Raw genomic sequence first — 7,693 nt, forward strand, 5'->3', positions numbered from 1 at the left:
AAGAAAGGAAAGCTGTTTCAAGCCCAGTCTCCCAGCCAGCAGGATTTATTGAACAGATATTATGTTTCAAGCCCCCTGCTTTATGATCTGAAAAATACAAGAGTATAAAAGGCAGAACATAAGCCCTGAAGGAATTTTCAAGCCTTGGTTGGCACCTTTAGACATTCACAAGCATCCTTCTCCCACCTGTTCACTGATTGCCTCACCTGGGAAGCCAGGTCTAGGGCTGTGGTAGGACCCTCTCCTGTAGTTCAGCTCAGATTCCTGAGGGAGTCAAGATGGCCCCTTGACCTGAGAGTTGATTCTTTTGGCAGTGAAAGGTGTGTTCCTGGCTCTTCAGCACCACCTGGACAAAGTGACACTTGCTACCAACCCCAAAACTCCTTTTCAGTGTATGGTTCTATATATACTGAAATCCTATAATTCTCTTTCTTTCTTTCTCTCTTTTTTTGTAGTGGGGCTGTAATTGGGTTTACTTATTTGATTTTAGAGGAGGTACTGGGGATTGAACCCAGGACCTTGTGTATGCTAACCATATGCTCTACCACTTGAGCTATACCCTCCCCCTGAAATCCTATAATATTTCTTCCCCAGCTACCGAGCAGTTCAACAGTGACCAGACTAGCACCAAAATGACCCATCCTGGGGGCATTGCTGGAGGGTAATATCTGTCCTTCACATTCGCCTTAATTAAGAGGACAAGATCAGGTCTCTTTAATCATGAAAATAACCTCTCAGACTAAACAAAGACAGAACTGTCTCTTGCTGACCACATGCAATTTATTTAAATTAGTGTTAGACATTCGACAGTGGTGTCAAAGCTATATTATAAATCTGCCTTAAAGAATGAGTTTTCTGAGCCTTTGCTTAGAGATAAAAAAGGCATTAGCCACACTGAAGGGGATTTACATCTAGTTAGCTTGCCTGGACTGCCAGGCACAATGGGAGGGTCCACGGCCATCTTTCTAGCTGGGAAGCCTGTCTTAGTTATCATTCTGCTGGGAGTGAAAATAGTGAACTGGAAGCACAAGATGGGGAAGGGAAAGGGCCAGAAACTGCAGGACTCAAAAGAAGTGGGGCTTGGGGTCGGTTCTGTAGTTCAAGGTTAAGGGCGCGGTTTGCTTTAGCCGCAGGCAGTGTTGGCTACAGCTCAGCGTGCAGTCATCTCCACGGTGTTGGTGCTGGTGGAGTGAAACGTCTCATTGTAGGTCTGGGACAGCTGGTTCCCCTGTATTGTTCAGCATATGTCTAGGGCTCCCTCTGCTTCCCTCGTATAATGGATTCTGCTAATAATTGCCAGATGAGCCAAAGAAGGAAATTATAAAAGTTAACCCCTTATGAAACTTAAGCACATGTCCCGGATAGCCCCTTCTTTTAGCGTGAGCAATCAGGAGTCACCCACAGAAAGTGAATAAAAAGGTGCTCGAATGGGCTGAATGTTTGCAGCTTGATCGCTGCAGAAAAGAAATGGCAAAAATTAGGTGTCTTTCTCATCTTAATCTTAGCCAGTAATGAAGCCACTGATCAAAACCAAACTTAAATAGTTACAGAACGTGGTCTCCAGATGCCTGGTACCATTAAGAAGAAGTCTTTTTTCTTTTTTTTTATAACAGAACTTTCCATTTTAGAGAATCAACGCCTGCCAGTACTGTTGTGCCACAGACTCTTTACAACAAATGAGCCTCAGATGACAAATGCATTCTTCTGCCCCAGGTCACACAGAAGTCACACAGTGACTTGTTGTACAATAAAGTGATGTGATGGGGTGCTGTTTGCTTAGAGGAAGGATGGGCAGAGGTTAACTGCAGTCTTCTTGCTGTTTTTCCTTATTTTCAGCCATCAAGTAGCACTTACCCTTTGAGTGTCCTCCATCCCCTTCCTCCCCAAACTCTCAATCCAGAAACCAGAAGTACAAAGTAATTGATGCCTGAAGGCTAAAACCCACTCAAGCTGCCAAACCACCCACCAAAACAACATGAAAAGATCGGGGAGCCTGAAACAGGAAGGGGTGGGGGGAGGTGTTCTGTGCAAAGTCCTCCTTTTTCCTGTGACATTTACTGTAATGTCTCTGCTTCAGCTACAGACCCTGCAGAAGAAGGTATGTTTTATTCATTTTTAAAACAATATCATGGAAAGAAAAAAAAATGGATTTCCTCTATAAGGCTTTTCTGGGGTGGAGGAGGTAATTAGGTTTATTTATTTTTAGAGGAGGTACTGGAGATTGAACCTAGGACCTCATGCATGCCAAGCATGTGCTCTACCACTTGAGCCACACCCCCCCCCCACAAAAGCTGAGTTTTTAATAAACATCTGTTACAGATCGAATTCATACTACTTTCTAATAAAGCCTTTACATATCAAGAATAGGAAATAATTAAGAAGTGGCTTTGAATAGTTAAAAGCAGTTTCTGTAATGGGAGATAGCCAGATTTGGGGAGTTATAAAATTATGAATTCCATCTGCATGGGAGCTGGTTTTCATTTGTAATGCAGTACAAAATATTCTTGGCATGTTTGGGGCTTATTCCACACAGGATGCTCCACACTAGAACTAAATCTAAATAGAACTAAGTAGATTTCTTTTCTTAGATGTTGTCCCCAAATCATTTCCTTTTCATCAAGTTCCTTGGATAAATGCACTCACCGAAGTCTGCCAGGTCTTTCTACAAGTCCTCTAGTCTTCAGTCTGCATTATTCAGCTGTTCAGCGAGGATCTGTTGATGGGTGGTCAGTGGGGACTGGAGTTCACCAGCAGACCAGAGGGTGGGAGTCACACTCAGACCTCCTGCTTGTCTCCTACATCTGTTTTCCAGGCTGTAGAGACCCAGGGCCTGCTACGAGTCCAAGCTTGTAATGCTCGCTGCACGACAGGCCAGTAAATTGAAGGACGAGTTGCTGGGGCAAGAAATAGTGACTTTATTCAGAAAGCCAGAAGACCGAGAAAATGGTAGACTAGTGTCACGAAGCACCACCTTGCCTGAGTTGGAATTCAGGCTTCTTTTATACTAAAAGGGGAGGGAGCAAAGTCAAACTTTTCCTGGTTCCAGTCAGCCTCCGCAGGGGGTGTGTTAATTTCTTCCTGCCTACAGTCATTCACAGGTGGGCCTGGTCAGGATGTTTCCTATGAGCTAAACAAAGGTATTTTTGCTTAACGCTCATTAGCTGGGAGGCAGGATTCCCAGAGATGGGCCATTATGTATAATGTAAACTTAGAGGCAACATCCTTTTAGTGATTAACTCATAGCAAAAGCAATAGAATGGAAAGGTTAAAGTAAAAGAAACAGACCCAATATGGAGTCACATTTGTTCTTCCCTGTTACAGGCCCAGCTTTCTGAATTTTACACATAAAACCTGCTATAATACTTATGTTTTTAACATGAATGCTGCATTTGGCATCCACAACTTAAGGACCATCACTTAATTCATTCAGAATCATTGGCTAGCATTTAAAGTTTGTGAAACAAATTCCAAAGATGAAGTAAAAGAAAAAAGTTAATTTAATTCCTGTAAAGAAGAAACATTTAAATTAAGAAAAACAACAAGTCTAAATTCATATGGCTGGGGAAAGTTTGGTGGTTTCCGGATATGAATACTTACCAAACACATTGACTCTACACCACTAACGCTGATCTTCATTGGAAATTGGAGTGAGAGGTTGGTTCATCTTTGATTCAATAGGCTCATGGGATGAATCGTACTGTAAGTCTAAATCAACAGAAGTTGACTTGCTTTTTGTATTTCAGTCATATTTAGCAATTCTTGGTTAGCTTTCAGTCTTAAAACCAGGAGGATTAAATTACCAAATAAATACAACGCAAAACATTCAGCTCTCGGCTTAGGGATAATATATTACCTGGTGGATTTATTGCACCAGAACTGATGCTGTCAGGGACTGTCAGTCATTTCTTCTGAGAGCTGGGGATGCCTGCCTTAAGGTAAATTGAGGTGACTGCATGCTATCTGTCTTTTATTTATGAAGCTGACCCTGTTCACTCACTGGGTGTGCTTTGTGGTTTTCTCCATATTTCTTCCCACTCTATTAGTCGTGAAATTTATTGGCCCCTGTGGCATGAGTCGTGTAGAACCAGCTCACTTGATTCAAGCCCATAATTTCCTGAGCAAGGCAGCTAACTGGGCTCTGAGATGATCATAATGCTCTAACATTGGAGCGAATCTTTACCTTTTAAAAATCACTTTCACATTGAATTATTCCATTTATCTTTACGGTGGTGCTGAGAAGTAACATTTCAGAGGTGAGGAAACAAGTCTAGTGACTTCCAGGAAAGGAAGAGTTAGGACTCACACTTCAGATGTCCTTCTCACTAAGCCGAATGCTCAGTAATATTTGATTGGCTATTATATGATAAAAATAATACAAGAATCACGGGCAGCTCTGGATGAAAGGATTTTTTTTTTAATTTTGGGGGGATGGGGTAATTAGATTTATTTATTTATTTATTTATTATTAATTTTTAATGGAGTTCCTGGGGATTGAACCCAGGACCTCATGCATGCTAAAGCACACCTCTACCACTGAGCTGTACCCCCCCTCTGATCCCAAAAAGTATTTTATTGAGGAAATAAATTTAGGAAGGTGCCTGGAAAAGTGGTTTCCAATAGAGACTTAAAATTTAACTCTAGACAGAAGAACATCACTCAAGACACCACTAGAGAAGTATGTGAACAAGACGTGATCGGATGTCAGTTTATATGACACAGACAACAGTACATGACAGTTCAGAGAAGACAGAAAACAATAGGCTGGAAAATCAGGGACAGTATAAATGAGGAAGAGGGGCTGATGTTAGAGCTTAAAGAATGTGCAAGATTAAGATGGAAGTGGGAAGTGGGTAGGGCATGACAGGCTGCTGAGGACCTCCCAAGCAAAGGCAGAGAGCCATATTCCAGATGAGGGGACAGCTCTGATTGTAGGAGGGACTGACTAGGAGGTCTAAGGAGGGAATTCGTGGGAACTAAGGTCAACTAGGGAGGATGGGGCCGAATCAAAGATCTTTAGTGCCAAACAGAGAAACGTGGACTGTTGTTTTGGTGCCGCAAGGTGTGTGGCCGGAGCTGGTTCTTTCTCAGGGCTGTGGTGGCCTCAGGCATTCCTTGGCTTGTAGAGGGTGTTCTTGCGTCTTCACATCGTCTTCCTTCTCTGTGTCCAAATCTTCTTTCTTTTTTTAAAATAAGGATGCCAGTCATATTGCATGAGGGTCCACCCTGATGATTTTACACTTGATTACCTCTGTGAAGACCTGTTTCTAAATAAGGTCACATTCTAATGTACTGGGGGACTTCAACACATCTCTTTTTGTTGGGGGGGGACACAATTCAACCCATTATAAGAGTTATTGAAGAGTCCTGAGCTGCAGGGTAAGAGAGGGAAATGTTATTTTAATGAAGATAGACAACAGAATGCAGGAGACATGAGGGAACGGGGGAGCTATAGGCTGGGAGAGGAGGATGAAGAAAAAGATAAGGTCTATAGACATTTCAGAGGTGTAGTTGAAAAGATTTCAGTAGTAGTGACAATAATACTTCTTAAGTCTAGAACATGACCATTCACAGAGCATTTCCTCTGTGCTACCTCCTTTGGTCTTGATGACTGTGTCTGGTGTCTCCAGGTTTCTGGCCTGGTAGAAGGACCAGTGTTGAAGTCACCCACACCAGTCAGGGCAGCTGGCCAAGGCAGCTACTTGTGCTCCATTTGAGGTGGTGACAGAGCCGAGTGGAGGTGGCCACTGGGTCACTGGAACCCTGAACTGGCTGCCCTCTCTCTAGACAGATTTTGGAGTTAAATGCATCGAAGCAGTCCTTGAATCCAGAGAGTGGGTGAGATCCCCGAGGGAGCGAATATAGGAAGAGAAAGCAGTAGGCTTGGAATCTGGGCAAATTCCCAGAGTCAGAGGATTGCTCATGAGTCAAAGCAGCTTTTAAAGAGGCGGAGGAGAAGCAGTGAAGTCCTGAAGAAAAAGTTTCTAGTAGAAGTTTCAGTGCCGGGAGCTATGGAAGGTGGGAAGGGAACAGGAGGGGAACTGGCAGGGGGTCACCTGGGGGAAGACTTGGGTTTTAGCTACGATGAAGAGCATGGAAGGAGAAAGTGTCAGGGAAAGGAAGACAGGAAAGACGGTGATGACCACAGGGTGGCAGGATGAAGAAAAGGATCGGGGGCTTTTATTTTGAAGTCATGTTTGGTTTTTTTTGGGGGGGGGAGTCATTTTTTTTAAGGTAACAGTTTACAAATAGTAAAAGTCACCCTTTCTAGTGTTCAAGTCTGTGAGTTCTGACAGCGTGTGGTTGGGTAACCACCACCACTACTGAGACAGTGAACAGTTGCATCTCCCCAATATTCTCTCCTGCAGATGAACTTTTTGAGAGGAAACCAGGGTTTCCTTAAAGTCGGAAGGGAAGGAAGCTAAGTTAAAGCAGAAAATGATGGTGCTACAAATGACCTTCTTTACAAAACAGAAACAGATTCACAGACACAGAAAACAAACTTATGGTTACCAGAAGGGTAGGGTATGGAAAGGGATAAGTTGGGAGTTTGAGATTTGCAGATACTGACTACTATATATAAAATAGATAAACAGCAAGGACCTACTGTGTAGCACAGGGAACTGTGTTCAGTATCTTGTAATAACCTATAATGGAAAAGAATATGAAAAGGAATATATATATATATATATATATATATATAAAACTGAGTCACTATCTATACACCAGGAATTAACACAACATTGTAAACTGACTATACTTCGATTTTAAAAAGTTATTTAAAAAAAAATAAAGGTGCTGAAGAAGAAGAAAGGCTGTCGGGAGAGTATAGCTCAGTGGTAGAGGGCATGCTTAGCGTGCATGAGGTCCTGATTCAATCCCCAGGACCTCCATTAAATCAATCAATCTAATTACCTCCTCCCACCCCCCAACTCCTCCAAAAAAGAGAAGGGTTAACTGAGGGAGTGAGACCTGGCGGTGATCAAGAGGCAGACCGGCTACACAGAAGGGGTTAATCTAGTGGAGAAAAAAAAAACTCCCCTCTTCCTGTGAAGTAGAAGGGAGGAAGAATGCATACATTCAGGGTCTAGGATGTCTGTTGGGAGTGGAATCCTGAAGTCCTGTCAGCAGAACAATTTCCTGCTGAGCGAGATGCTAAAAGTCCTATTCCATAATTTCCTGCCTCAGAGGTATTATTTCCTATTGCAATTACTGTTTGCAGGAATCACATCAAAGTGAAGGACAGGCAGAGGGCTGGTTTTCTTTGGGCTGTGTGCCCACATTCTTCTGCCGTGGAATACTGGAGCAGTTTGAGAGCGAACCACTTCACAGGTCTCCAAAGTTAAGGGCATCTGCTTCTTTTCCAGTGGAAAAACCTGGGAGCGAAAAAGGCTTCAATCCCCATCAGTGTATGTGACAGCCAGTGAATGACACACGGCTGACAAGCTTACTTCCACAGACACATCCTCGGGGCGTGATTTGGCAGATGAGATTCACTTCTCATCATGTTATACTTTTGGCTTAAAATCACCCTGCAGTGACGTGCCCTCCCGTGGTCTGTGATGTCACTGACATCCCTCCTCCCCTTTGCCGTCTCACTGCAGCCAACCTGATTCAGGTGAGGGAGGTGGGAGGACGTTGAACAGCAATCCTCAAACCATGGGTTTCACAAGCAGGTTGTGAATCCAGTCATGGG

At 43.2% G+C, this 7,693-nt stretch overlaps 1 long non-coding RNA gene across 1 annotated transcript in view; it reads left to right on the forward strand.

Annotated features, from left to right (window-relative positions):
• The window catches only part of LOC116658990, a 25,521-nt gene extending 21,448 nt beyond the window's left edge, over positions 1–4,073 (forward strand). Inside the window, exon 3 of the long non-coding RNA XR_004314244.1 lies at positions 2,941–4,073. This is a non-coding gene — a long non-coding RNA (uncharacterized LOC116658990). The remainder of the gene's footprint in view (positions 1–2,940) is intronic.
• Positions 4,074–7,693: the final 3,620 nt, after the last annotated feature.

Source organism: Camelus ferus, chromosome 2, assembly GCF_009834535.1.
Source record: "Camelus ferus isolate YT-003-E chromosome 2, BCGSAC_Cfer_1.0, whole genome shotgun sequence".
Taxonomy (NCBI): Eukaryota; Metazoa; Chordata; class Mammalia; order Artiodactyla; family Camelidae; genus Camelus; species Camelus ferus.